The sequence below is a fragment of the Heterocephalus glaber genome, unplaced genomic scaffold (genome assembly GCF_053883595.1).
Source record: "Heterocephalus glaber isolate CG9 unplaced genomic scaffold, H.glaber_assembly_v1.0 deba00001451, whole genome shotgun sequence".
NCBI classification, from domain to species: domain Eukaryota; kingdom Metazoa; phylum Chordata; class Mammalia; order Rodentia; family Bathyergidae; genus Heterocephalus; species Heterocephalus glaber.
The window spans coordinates 6,576,770-6,591,452 of NW_028258301.1; the positions used below are offsets into that span (position 1 = coordinate 6,576,770).

The 14,683-nt window shown below is 41.3% G+C and overlaps 1 protein-coding gene and 1 pseudogene across 14 annotated transcripts in view; both read right to left on the minus strand.

Moving 5' to 3' along the window:
• Mast2 (microtubule associated serine/threonine kinase 2) overlaps positions 1-14,683 on the minus strand; it is a 260,674-nt gene that overhangs the window by 32,455 nt on the left and 213,536 nt on the right. The gene's annotated exons all lie outside the window — the stretch shown is intronic.
• LOC147827323 (dynein light chain 1, cytoplasmic pseudogene) overlaps positions 1-14,683 on the minus strand; it is a 34,411-nt pseudogene continuing 19,728 nt past the window's right edge. Inside the window, exon 1 of the transcript XR_015452615.1 lies at positions 1-14,683. This exon is cut by the window's right edge and continues 19,728 nt beyond it. The product of XR_015452615.1 is annotated as a dynein light chain 1, cytoplasmic pseudogene (transcript).

The following is a 14,683-nucleotide window of genomic DNA, read 5'->3' on the forward strand; positions in this document are numbered from 1 at the left end:
TTAGGGCAAGGAAAAGAAACTCACAGAAGTTGTTTCTAAAGAGGGCTAATGTGACATTCAGGCAAGAAATCTCCCAGAAATGGCAATTAGCATATTTGGTTATTTTCTCAGGCCACCAATATGTTATAATTCTCTCTCTGTAAAAGTATGGCAGCCCAGAGGCTTTCTCCTTTGTTCCCAGGTTGCTTGTAACAACTCATGTCTCTCCGATATCCATTCTAGGTCTGGTAGCAACTTACCTGTTTCCTGACCTCTTAGGAACACCTTAGGCTCCAGTGTGTGTTATCAAGTTAACCCAATTTTCCAAAGACTTAAAGAGTTCATTCAGTGGAACTGGTAGAGTGAAATGCTCAAACATTTCCCCTAGGGAAATAGGACTTCTAGTCCAAAGGTCTCTACCTCTGAATGCTGTCTCCAAGGGCCTAAGTCAGAAGCATATATGCTTTAAGGAAAAACAGAAGTTCTCAGGTTGAGTGTCACGATAGCAGTATACCTTAAAACAGTATCCACACTCAAGACCCCAAGTCTGCAAAGCATGCCCAATCTCATAGTATAGGAATTACTACCATCTCTCAATTAGTTTTTATGTGTCCTCTGCAAGTTGCTAAGTTAAAACTCAACCTCTGAACAAAATTTTGTGGTTACTTTTGTACTAGTCACAACAATTCTTGAACCTAAGCCTGTCATACTTCTCTGTTTTGTCTTCTGGCTGGAGCTGATAGTTAGTAGGCCCCATTTGGTAGAAATTGACCATGTGTCTCCACTTGAAAGACCATGCTGAAGTAAGCACCATACTCCATGATGTGCTGACACTCTTCAAACCCTACCACCTCCCCACTTCTAGTGCTCCCTTCTGAACCAACATCAGCTATGAGAAACCAAAACTACCCAGGGACCTGATAGTTCAGTGTGTCCTGGCTTTCTCTTGGATGGCTTCCTCACAGGATACGGATGTTCCAAAATGCCATGAAACCACCTTATCTCTATATAACAAGGCCTGGTCTTTCTGTGCTGATCTACTAAATATTAGCATCTCATTAGTGCCGCACTACCCTATGCAGGACCCCCGTGTCAATAATATAAAGGCATTATCTTTGATTAAACTAATTAGGAAGAGGCATTCTCAGCTTCCTTTCACCTCCAGGTGCACAAAACCCACAACTTTGGTGTATCTTTTTTTTTTTTTTGGTACCAGAGATCGAACTCGGGTCCTTGCACTTGCGCAGCAGGCAGCAAAACCACTGAGCTAAATCCCTGGCCCCAAGTGTATCTTTTAATGTATGTAGAAGATTAGGACTGGGGCGAATGGATTAAGTAACTGTAAAAAGTTAGTCAGTCTTGGAGACCCAGAACACAGGACCCAAGATGACTACAGTTCCTGAGCACTGTACATGGAACCAATTATAAAGTGCTACCTTCAAGTCTTTATTTACGTCTGACACAAAACCAAGCAAGCCTTTGATAGGACAGCTTAAATCTGACAATAAGCCAAGTGAGTTTCTGATACACAACCATTCCAAATGGTTTATTATTTGCTCTTGGTTTTGTTTTGTTTTTCGGGTACCAGGGATCAAACTCAGAACCTTGCACTTGCCAATCAGGTGCAGTGCCACCAAGCTATATCCCCAGGCCAGGTCAAATGCCTTATTTGGATTAGAGAGAAGCAATCTAGGAATTCCAAATACAAAAGAGCCTGGCCATTATCCTGGTGGTTGCTGTGAGCCTTTTCATAGGCCAACTATCACTCTGCAGTGCATACTTCTTTTCCACCTTTAATATATGTAAATCCTTGATACCTTTTTCATGGGTCTTGTCCAATTCTTTGTTCAGGACACCAAGAACCTGGAATTTCTTTGGGACCCAAAAGCCAGTAATGGGTGTTTTTAAGATAAGTGATCCAGGATGTGTATTCCTATTATCTGGTTATCCACTTGGAAGGATACATTAGAATAGCAGTTCCCAACCTTTCTGGCATCAGGGACCAATTTCATGGAAGACAATTTTTCCATTGGGGTAAGGGGGATGGTTTTGGGATTAGATTCTCATAAGGAGAGCATTACCTAGATCCCTCACTTGTGCAGTTTACAGCAGGGTTTGAACTCCTATGAGAATCTAATGTCACTGCTCATCTGACAGGAGGTGGAGCTCAAGTGGTAATGCTGGTGATAGAAATCAGCTGTAAACACAGATGGAGCTTTGCTCACTTACCTCCTGTTGTGAAGCCTGATTCTAACACGCCCCAGACTGGTACCAAACCCTAGCCCAGGGGTTGGGCACCTCTGTGTTATAATACAAACCATTTATATGTGTTCAAAGTTAAGATATGTTACCCACTAATAGTGCTGCTTCTTTGAGGATGGAAGTTTGTGGGAAGAAGAATGATTTACAGGTGAAACGAATGGGCCCTTTTGTGTATTTAAGATCCTTAGGAATTATTATTATTGTTTTTTTTTTATCAGTTCCGTGGAAGGGAAAAAGGTTTGAATAAATTTTGTGTCCTTAAGGTATAGTTTTTCTAAAATTATAATTTAAAAATTATGATTTTCCTTGTCCCCTTTTTAAAATTTTCTTTTTGAGACAAGGTCTTGCTTTGTAGTACAGCCAGCCTTAAACTGTGTAGTCAGTCTGACCTCAAACTCACAGTGATCCTCCTGCCTCAGCCTCCCCAGTGCTGGGATTACAAGCATGTACTACCATCCCCAGCCTCCTTGTCTCTTTTCTTTTTTGGTACCCGGGATCGGACTCAGGACCTTGCACTTTTGAGGCAGGCAGCGGCACCACTGACCTAAATTCCTGGCCCTCCTTTCTACTTGTATTTCTTCTATCCTACTTCAGACATGGTAGCACATGCCTATAATCCTAGCTTCTTGGGAGGCTGAGGTAGGAAGATCTGAAGTTTGAAGCCAGCCTTGGTAACTTAGTGAGATCTTGTCTCAAAATAAAAAAATAAAAAGGGCTGGGGGTGTAGCTCAGAGATTAAGCACTGACTTAGCATGCATGAGGCTCTGGGTTCAATCCTCGGTACCACAAAACAAAACAAAAACAAACCCAAACTATATTTGGGGAGGGGTTGTTAATGTCATCTCATAGATTACCAAGTACAGGTTGAACATTCTTTATGTGAAATGCTTGGGAATATCAATGTTGGTGCCCAGAAAGTTTCTAATTTGGGAGCATTTTGGATTTTCTAATTAGGAATGTGTCATCTATACTTAAGAGTCTGATCTTTGATATTTAATACTAAATGCTCTTTGTGGGCTCTCAAAACTACCCACTTAAAGCCACAAAAATATTCCTGGATGCAGAATATCTTACAATTAATACAGGTAGCACAATGGGGGCTGGGAAAACACTCCCCCACTTGAGGTTCAGCAACAACCCACGGCCAATCCTCCCCTCCATTGTTCTGAGGTAGAAAATAAAATGACAAAGACCCAGAAAATCTCTGAAGCTCCAGGCCAGAACACATGGTGTTAGATCTCCTGGCTTGACCTTCAATAACCTCTTTCCCTCTGGAATCTTATTAAAGATTCATAAATATGGACTGCATCTCATACATGTAATTTAATCAGAGTGGATTCTGGGACCCGAATGCTCACTGAAAGCTCCTGAGATGACTCACAGCAACCTGTCAATCATTCCCGTCAATGACTAGCAGGGACACCCAAACTGGTCAATGACAAAAGGCAGGGCAGAGCTGCCTCCTTGGGCAGTTCTGACCTGGTTTGTGACACTCACTATTGCTGACTTCACGGTTTATGTTTCCCAAGTGTACAAGTTTTCAAGGATGCAAAACTGAAAATATTATAACTTCTAGGCTATAGTCGTTTATGGTGATGAACTTGTTAGGCTCAAGCATTTAATATAATGTCATCATGATTGTTATACTAAAGTGTTATGTTGCCCTAGATCTCAAGTTTTCTCAGTGAAACTATAATTGTCATCTGTTAACATTCTACAGGGATTCAACTTCTAAGTACCATGATTGGTAAGAAAATAACAGTTTTCTGGTCATATGTATTTCAAGGGGCTCGATATCTAGATAAGATCATTAAATTAGGGTGTAATTGATCTGGATGTTTAAAAACTGAGGTTTGGAGACCAGATTTAAAAAGGTAACTGGGCAAAGAGGCCAGCCAATATTTTGGTCCTGGCTCTCCAAGGTTAACAAGGACCCAGGACATGAGAGGACCCATTCTACACAATTCTACAACTTTGGTGAGTACCCCAAGCTCCTGAAGAGGGAGACTGTCGCACCCCAGAAGACAAGAGTCAACAAATGTACACTGTGCTAAAAAGGAGGGTCACCAGAGAGAGAAAAATATTTCCCATGCTTCCACAGGAGGCCACACAGTCAAGCAAAGTTGTGACCCATCCTGGTGGCTCACACTGACAGAGGAGCTGAGAGGCTCTGCACATGGTTCCAAAAGTAAGCCCTGAGGAGCTTAACTGACCCTGATAGACAGTAAGAGATTAATTTTGATTAACGCAGGTCTCATTCTAACTTGGTCTTGAACACCCAAAAGAAAAGTATTTTTAAAAAGTATAACCAAGCCAGGCCTGGTGTTGCATGCCTGTAATCCCAGCACTTGGGAGGCTGAGGCAGGATGATCGCCATGAGTTCAAGGCCACCCTGGTTTACACAGTGAGTTCAGGGCCAGCCTGAACTACAAAGGGAGATGCTGCCTCAAAAAACCAAAAACCATCCCCCCAAAACCAAAGAGATATAAAATAGTAATATAAGCTAGACATGAAAAGGGGGTTCTAATCACTGACCCCTGCTGACAGTTTCCAGGTGTACCTGTAGACAAGTCTAGGAGTTAACTGTTTACAATTGCTATTCCAATCCCTTAAGAAAAGTGTCTGGAGCTGGTTGTGGTGGTGCATATCTATATTCCCAGCACTTGGGAGGCTGAGGCAACAGGATCACCGTGAGTTCATGGCCAGTCTGGGGTACATAGTGAGTCCAAAGCAGCATGAACTACACAGTGAGACCCTGTTTCAAAAACAGAAAAAAAGAAAAAGGAAAGTGTCAGGACACAGCTCCTTCCCCAGTCTGCTTTCCTTAGCCCAACACCTAGCCCATGCATTAAATGCCACTTTCCAGGTTATAACATTATTAATGGATGGAACATACCAAATGAAAAAAGTAGCTTTACAAAAATTGCAAGTCTTTAGATATCTTACAGCTGCCCAGGGGGGAGCTTCATACAATATCCACTTTTATTCAAGATAATAATGATAATACGACTGCAGCTCTGCAGGAGATAAATACAGAGGATCACAGTACAACAAATGTCTCAGGACCACCTGCAGAGTTCATGAGACTCATGGGAGTTCACTATCTTATCATGGATTTTTCCCTTTATAGTGCCTCTTTTCCTTTTTTTACTTGTCTGTTTATTATTGCCACGCCTAATCAATCTGTTTCAAAGATTTCTCACCAACAGGACTGCAGCCATTTCACAGGCAGTTGCCAAAGACCACATCAATGTGGTTATCCTTCTTCACTCCAGACAAAACCCTGACCACTGCCACCCCTAATCAGCAGGAAGTAGGTAAGCAAGAGATCTACTGCCCCTTTTCCCTATCTAACTGTAGAGCCTGGAATAAAGGAATCTGACCACTGCCATCCTAGGTTGACCAGAGACCACTCTAAATGCCTCCCACACCAGCACAGCTGCACTCAGTGACTCATATCACTATCATCCCTGCTAGCCCAGTGACTCACATCATTAACAGCCAAGCTGTACATAACCACTACTTCCTGGACATTCCCAAGCCTTGTTCTTGGACGACCATTACCCCTGTGCTTTCTCAAGCCTTGTTCTTGGCAGGTAGCCACAAGCTCCTTTCACAAAACTCCACCCACAATGACCCTATAGAACCCCCTAGCCTGTACAAGGGATCTGGTCTGGTCTAAAGGCCAGAGCAGTCTGTTTCAGGTTTGTTCTGAAATAAAGCTGTGCTCCTGAGCTCATACCTTTGGTTTCTTTTCCTTCTTTTTTCCTAACAGTCTGGCATCACTTTTTTGTTCATGCTGACAGATTAGGGTATGGGAAAGTTGGCTGGGAAGTAAATGTGAGCTGTTAATTACAACATCCTGGAACACATGCACAGAACAGTTCCCAAAGCCCTGCAGGTGGACTTCTTATGAGAACTTGAGCAGGTTGTCAATAGGATGCCCTAAACCTGACATCAGCCCGAGGCCTGATATCCCAGCACTGCCTCTCAGGACCTGTACATACTTCTCATGAGTTTCCTAGAGATTTGGACAGTATAATAAAGGACACAGAAGCCCTTGCTGTCGAGATTTCTCAAGGTAACCCACACTGCATTTCCCAGATCCAATGTGTATTTTTATTTTTGTTCTTATTTTATCTCTCTCTCTTTTTTTTTTTTTGGTACCAGGGATCATACTCAGGACCTTGCGCTTGCCAGGCAGGCGTTGTGCCACTGAGCTAAATCCCTGGCCCCTTCTTTATCTCTTGTGCTGCCCAAGTTTTCAGAGCTGGTTTCTCCCTTACCCCTTCACCTTTCACTTTTTTTTGCATTTTTTTTCATTAAGTTTATTGGTATATTTTAGGTATACAATACAGTTACATTCATCACTGGAAACTTGTACCTTTACATGATGTATCTTGGTTCTTATTTTTTCCCCAATCCCCTGCCCTCCCTTCAACCCCTCCACCCCTCCCTCTTTACAAAGACTTTGTTTCCATTTTTTCGTTTTCTCATATTTTCTTCCTTTCCCCTACCTCTCCCACTTCCCCCATTCCTTTAGACTTTTTCTTCCTATTTCACATTATGAATTATACATTTTATATCCTTATTTACACTTTTTTTTTGGTACTGGGGTTGAACTCCAGTCCTTGCGCTTGCACAGCAGGTGGTGAAACCACTGAGCTAAATCCCCGGTCCCCTTATTTACACTTTTAGTTTCTCACACCAGGAAAACTATTCAGTATTTACACATGTATGTCTTATTTATTTCACTTAAGAGTATGATCTCAATGTACATCCATTTAGCTATAAATGTCTCTAGTTTCTCATTCTTTATGGCTAAGTGGTACTCCATTTTATAAAAAAACTACATCTTCTTTACCCAGTCTCCAGCTGATGGGCACTTGGGCTGTTTCCAAGCTTTAGCTATTACAAACTGTGCTGCTATAAACATGGGTGCACATATATTGGTGTGGTATGATTCATTTAATTCTTTTTGGAAGATATCCAGCAGAGGAATAACTGGGTCAAATGGGACCTTTAATCCTAGTTCTTTGCAGTATCTCCATATTGATTTCCACAGTGGTTGCACCAGTCTGCACTCCTACCAACAATGGAGAAGGGTTCCTTTCTCTCTACAACCCCACCAGCATTTGTTACTGGTTGATTTCTTTCTTTTCTTTTTCTTACATTGCCAACAGATTTATGTTTTAAAGGAATGGATTAAGATAAAAAAACAAACATGGGGCACAGGAGTATGGAATAGAAAATAAATACAAATGTAAGCTGTTTTGCTAAATGTTTTATAACCACCAACAAACTAGTACAGAGAATGCCCTGTATACAACCAAAAAAGGTTCAAAGATCGAGGTGTTCCCTTAGCAAGGCTGAAGATTTCAGTCTCTGTATTTGGAATTTGGGCTGGAGTCCTTGGTTTTGGATGGATCACTGGGTGTGTGGCACAGTTCATGCTTTTAACCAGATTTGAACAGAATGGCCACTTGGCCCAAGTAGAAATGATGAAGTGTTTGGTTTCATGCGTCACATAACTACCAAAGTTCCTTCCCTGCAATGCAGTGCCAGGTGGGGTTGTACTTCTTGTCAAACGCCTTTTGATGTGGGCCGCAATGTCCTTTTCTATATTATATTTCTCCAGTGCCTGAGTAGTGCACTCCACCGAATCCTGTTGCATCTCTTCTGACATGTCTGCATTTTTGATCACCACCTTTTGGTCACACATGGTCACTGAAGAGCATGGGCTGACTGACTGCAATGGTCTCCTAGGCCAGGTGCTGACACTTCTCTCGGGCCGGTAGGGAGATGCCTTAGCTACCAAAGTCGTTTGGTTGATTTCTTGATAGCAGTCATTCTTTCTGGGGTGAGATGGAATCTCAGTGTTGTTTTCATCTGCATCTCTCGAATGACCAGTGATGTTGAAGATTTTTTCATATGTTTATTTGCTGCTTTTACTTCTTTGTCTGAGAAATGTCTGTTCATTTCAGGTGCCCATTTTTTAATTGGGTCTTTATATTTGGGGGGGTCTGATTTTTTAAAGTTCTTAATATATTCTAGATAGTAGTCCTCTGTCTGAGGAGCACCTGATAAAAATTTTTTCCCACATTCTAGGTTGTCTCTTAGATATGTTGGTGGTTTCTCTCAGTGTGCAGAAGCTTTTTAATAAGATGAGATCCCAGTTGTTAATTCTTTGTGTTAGTTCCCGTGCTACTGAGGTTTTGTTCATAAAGTCTTTTCCTATGCCAGTGTCTTCAAGAATTCTACCTAACTTATCTTCCAGCAAGTTTAGTGTTTTTGTTTTAATATTTAGATCTTTAACCACTTGGATTTTAGTTTAGTGCATGGTGAAAGATAGGCGTCTAGTTTTAATCTCTGGCAAGTTGAAATAGTTTTTCCAACACCATTTATTAAAGAGGCTATCTTTCCTCCAGTGAGGGTGTTTGGCTCCTTTGTCAAAAATGAGGTGACTGAGTATGTCTGGAGTTGTTTCTGCATCTTCTAATCTGTTCCACTGATTCTTAGGTCTGTTTCTTTGCCAGTATCATGCTGTTTTTATCACAGTAGCTTTGTAGTATAGTTTCAAGTTGGGGATTGTGATATCCCCTGCCATGTCTCTTTTGCCTAGAATTGCTTTTGCTATTCTAGGTCCCTTCTGGTTCCAAATGAATTTTTGGATTGTTTTCTCTAGTTCTGGTGAAATACATTGTTGGAATTTCAATCGGCATTGCATTAAATCTATATAGCAGTTTTGGAAGTATGGCCATTTTCACTATATTGGTTCTTCCTACCCAGGAACAAGGGATGTCTTTCCATTTTCTGATATCCTCTTTGGTCTCTTATTACAGAGTGCTGTAGTTTTCAGTGTAGAGGTCTTTTGCTCCCTTCATTAGACTGATTCCTAGATATTTCATTTTTTTGGGTGCTATTGTGAAGGGGATTGTTTCCCTGATTTCTGAGTGAGTCTGTTATTTGTGTATAAGAAGGCTATTATTTTCTGACTGTTGACCTTGTATCCAGCTACTCTACTGAATCTGTCAAGTCTAGAATCTTTTGGCAGAGTTTTTTGGGTCTTCTACGTAAAGTATCGTATTATAAGCAAATAATGACAGTTTAACTTCTTCCTTTCCTATCTTTATTCCTTTTATTTCTTTCTCTTTTCTAATTGCTGTGGCTAATGTTTCCAGAACTATATTGAACAGGAGTGGTGAGAGTGGGCATCCTTGTCTTGTTCCTGATTTTAGCGTGAAAGTTTTCGGTTGTTGACCATTTAGTGGCTGTTGGTTTCTCATAGATACCTTAATCAGGCTGAGATAAAGACCTTCTATTCCAATTTTCTGTAGGGTTTTAATCATGAATGGGTGTTGGATTTTGTTGATGCTTTTTCTGCATCTATTGAGATGATCGTATGGTTTTTGTCCTTGACTCTGTTAATATAGTGTATTACATTTATTGATGTACATATGTTGAACCATCCTTGCATCCCTGAGATGAATCCCACTGGGTCAGGGTGTATGATCTTCTTGATGACTCTCTGTGTTCTGTTTGCCAGCATCTTGTTGAGGATTTTTGCATCTATGTACATTAGGGAGATTGGCCTGTTGGTCTCTTTTTCGGTTGGGTCTTTCCCTGGTTTTGGAATCAAAGTAACACTTGCTTCCAGAAATGAATTTGAAGTATTGCTTTCCCCTCAATTTCATTGAAATCTTTACTATTGTATGTCTACGTGTAGATTTTTTTTGATCATGACTAGCTGGAGTCCTATATGCCTCATTTATCTGTATGTCAAATCCCTTTCCTCTGCTTGGGAAGTCTTCTGCCATTACTTCTGTGAATAGTTTTTTTATGTTATTTGTACTATCTCCTGCTTTTTTTTTTTTGGTACCAGGGATCGAACTCAGGTCCTTGTGCTTGCGAAGCAGGCAGTGAAACCACTGAGCTAAATCCCTGGCCCCTTATCTCCTGCTTTTTTTTTTTTTTTTTTTTGGTACCGGGGATCAAACTCAGGACCTTGTGCTTGCGAGGCAGGCGCCGGAACCACTGAGCTAAATCCCCGGCCCTCTTGCTTTTTAATTGACACAAATCAGTCTTATGTTATTCTTCTTTGTGTCATCTAGCAGCTGCTGGATTGATTTCTCACGGGCCCTTGCTATTTTAAAGACATTTTTCTTTTCATGGTCACTAACCACAATCCTGTCTTTTTTTTTGATACCAGGGATCAAACTTGGGTCCTTGCGCTTGCGCAGCTGGCAGCAAAACCACTGAGCTAAATCCCCGGCCCCAATACTGTCATTATATGTGATATTCTGTCCTCACACTGGCTCATGCTCCTGTGTATACTTTCAATGGAGTTTCTAATCTCCTGGGTATCTGTTTGAATCTGTTTCATGGATTCCATTTCTTTCCTATGCTTGGCATTCATGGTTTCCATTTCTTTCCTATGCTGTTATGTTAATGGTTTCCATCATGTTCCTGAGCTCCTCTGTTTTCTTTTTTTTTCCTGTTTCTGTTCTAGAGTCACTACGTACATCTTTCATTCTGGTCACTATCTCTGTAGTTATCTGGGAAATTATTTCTGTTTTGATTTTTTTTACAGAGCCTTGATTATCTGTTTTGTTACTTCCAGTGTTATCAGTTCAGGGTATTTAACTGGTTGACTTTCGGATTGTTACACCTTGCTGCCTGTTGGATTTGCCTTTTTAAGCTGGAAGTCTGGGTTTACCTCTTGTTTAGGTGTATTCTCATTTTTATTTTTTTTTTGTTGGTGGTGTTTTTGGTTTAAGTCCTGGGTTGATACTTCTATATTGCTTATTTTCTTTTTTTTTTTTTTTTGGTACCAGGGATCGAACTCGGATCTTTCTGCTTTCGAGGCAGGCAGCGGAACCACTGAGCTAAATCCCCAGCCTGACTTCTATATTGCTTATTTTGAGTATCTTTATTGCTAGTATTTAACATCCTTAGGGAATGATTACTTCTCAGAGGTATCTTCCAGGTATAGCTGGTTTCTGGGTTTTGAGTCTGTAATGACCCTTAGGCAATCTCAGTTTTGGTATACCAGGATGGATAAATGAATAGAACAATCACATCACCTTGGCCAGGGTAATACAATCAGCATCAAAAATAGCATCAAACACAGCTTAGAAAATGACAAACTGTGGTAACTATCAATCTGTCACCTTTAACCACATGAACTAGACTTGTGGTTATATATCAAAATCAAGGACCAACCAGAGATATCTTTGCAGCAAATAAGCCCTTCAATATAGCGAATTTATCCTTCGGGAACATGAATTAGGAGTTGCGGGGGGAGGAAACAGATGGAAGGAGAGGAGAAAGTTAGAAAAGGGACTAGAGGACACAGGAAGATCGTGCAACTTTGGAAAACTGGTGAAGACAGGAGGAAAAGGGAGAAGGAAGGAACAAGAACAGAACAATCTAACAGCAACAGGAAAATGAGAAATGGTGTTCACATTCCTATATAAATAAGGACAATCAACAAAAGTAGAGGAAAAAAACTCAAACTAGGACAGAAACAAGAATAAGAAAGAGGATAAATGAAGAAGAATAGAAATGGAGAAGGAAAAAGGAAAAAAAAGAGAAAAGTGGGAGGCTCCTTCATGGTGTGTCTCTCCTGTCACCAATAGACAACAAAGGTAGCAGCATGCAGATCCAAGCCAATTAATCTCAGTGAGCCAGATGTATTCCACTGAGATTCAGGCTGGTTTCTGGCTTTGAGGCCAGAATTGAGCTCTCTGACCTCCAGGTTTGAACTCTGCATGGTTCTAATGCAGATTTGAACCATTCTTTCCCTGAAGTGAATTTGGGTTCCAGTAAGAGGTGTTGATCCCAACAACTCACCAACTCATCCCTGTGTCTTTATTACAGAGACTCTCTTTGCTCTCCCAGTGGGCTTCAATTTTCAACAGCAAGCCTCGGAGAGGCCCTCTCTCTACTGCTCACTGCTGCTCTATATTCTGGAGCTCATAACAATGGCCTTTCTGACCCCGGGCATGCGGGGGGGGGGGGAGAATTATATGAAAGCACACTATAATCAAGTGCTTAAAATTCAAAATAAGTCCAGGCTTGGTGGTACATGCCTGTAATCCCAGCACTTGGGAGGCTGAAGCAGAAGGATTGGCGTTCAAGGCTAGCCTGGAGTACATAGTGAGTTCAAGACCAGCCTAAACTACAGAGTGAGACCCTATCTAGAAAGAAAGAAAGAAAGAAAGAAAGAAAGAAAGAAAGAAAGAAAACATTCACGATGAGCAAAATCTTAAAAGACATGGGGAGTAGGAAAGGGAATGGGGGATAAGATATAATACACAGAGGAACAAAGATAAGGATTATAACTGATTTCCTTTTTTTTTTTTTTTTGGCAGTACCAGGGATTAAACTTGGAACCTTGTGCTTTTGAGACAGACACTGTGTCACTGAGCTAAATCCTCAACCCTATAATAGATTTCTTGCTGGGTGTGGAGGTATACTCCTATAATCCTAGCACTCTGGGAGGCTGAGGTGAGAGGATCTGAGCTACAGAGGGAGACCCTGTATCAAAACAAACAAACAAACAAACAAAAATTATAGATTTCTCTTGGAAACAATTCAAGAAGATAATGAGGCAATGTCTTTAAATACTGAAAGAAAAATAAACACTGGCAATCTAGAATTCTATATTCAGTTGTTGTGTAGTAAACAATTCAGTGCCTTTTAACCCTAGTCCCAGGGCTGGAGCCTCTAAATCCTTAGAATTTCCCAAGGTATAGGAGTGTCTTTGCCATTCATGGTGGAGGCAGATGCATTATGCTAATGAGATGGCTCTGGATGGAGGCTGGCCAAAACAGAAAGACCAGCCACACAGGATTAAGGGGGTTGATGCTTTGAGCCACCAGACCTCTTGGAAACAGAAGTAGACTGAAGATTGAATTTCTTCAGGTAGCCAATTAGTCAAACTGCTATAATCTCCAATGAATGCTCTATATAGAAATTGCTATAGAGCTTTCCTGGTTAATAATCTGTGTGTATTGTTACACATCACTGTGCTGGAGGATGATGCACTGGACTTCATGGGAATAAAGTACTATAACCAGAACTGCAAAATGGAACTTTCAATTAGAACTATTCCTTTAGAGACAAATGGCTTCTCCAAACTTCCAGAGTTTATGCCCAGAGCATAAATGACTACTCCTACCTCACCTCAACTCAGATGAATAGACAGAATATGCAGATGCTGGCACAGCAGGCCTGGATCCCAGTTTCCTTTCCACAAAAAAGGACAAAATGAGGTAAAGATGGCCAGAAGCCATAAAGCAAGTGTAGAGATCTGATTTATCTCTCTGTGCTCCTCCTCCCCTCCGTTCCTTACAATAAGAGGCCCTTACATACCTATACACACAGGGAGATGGTAATTTGAGGCAAAAGGGCCCCTCCAGCTACGCAGAGCTAGCTCTGAATAAATCCTTTTTCCTCTGTACCAAAATAAATACCCTCCTTTGATTTGGTCAGTGGCAAGTAAATGAACCTGAGCATATGAACCCAAGTGGCTGGTAGCAGTGAGGCAGGATAGAAGAAATAAAAACTATGCAGAAAGAAGACAAGGAAATGGAGATTTAAACAACTGTACTTTTGAGCCGGGGATTTAGCTCAGTGGTTCTGTTGCCTGCCTCGAAATTGCAAAGTCTCGAGTTCGATCCCTGGTACCAAAAAAACCCCCCAAAACCCAAAAATCCCTGTACTTTTAAGCCAGGTATGGTGGTGGAAACCTGTAATCAAAGTACTTAGGAGGCTGAGGCAGGAGGATTGCCTGGAGCCTGAGGGCAGCCTGGGCTACACAGTGAGTTCAAGCCCAGCCTGAACTACATCCCATTCCCTTTTTACTTGCAACTGTTCCTTTTTACCTGTGAACTGACCATCTTTTTAGGATTTCCCATATAGTGTTATGCCTGACCTGAGTGAGGCCCTCTCAGCAAACATGTAGCCCTCATCAAACAACAAGAAAACCACTAAAGGGGCATGTTGTCCTCAGTAAACAGAACAGATGGCCATAAAGAAAATTAGGACAGGACATACAATCTCCCTGGAGCCAAGAAGTCTGGTATTATCTATACACCTGCACTGATCATCCTAGGAACTTTAACCCCAAGCATTCCATCCCAGATTCCTTAAAATTACAATTCCCTCACCCCCAAACTCTATAAAGACTTAACCTCTCCTCTGGCCAGGAGCTGACATCTTTCTCTATCTCAGCTTACCTACACCCAGGCAGAATAAATCAGCTCTTATTACTCACACAAAGCCTGTGTCTGAGTGGTTTTTCCTGTACCAAACAGATCATTATCTTACTATGGGCAGGCCATCTTCACCCACCCACTGTTAAATACTAAGACTATAGATGATCACCTATGACAGATTTCCATCACCCTAAATACACAAAAAATTCCCATATCCCACT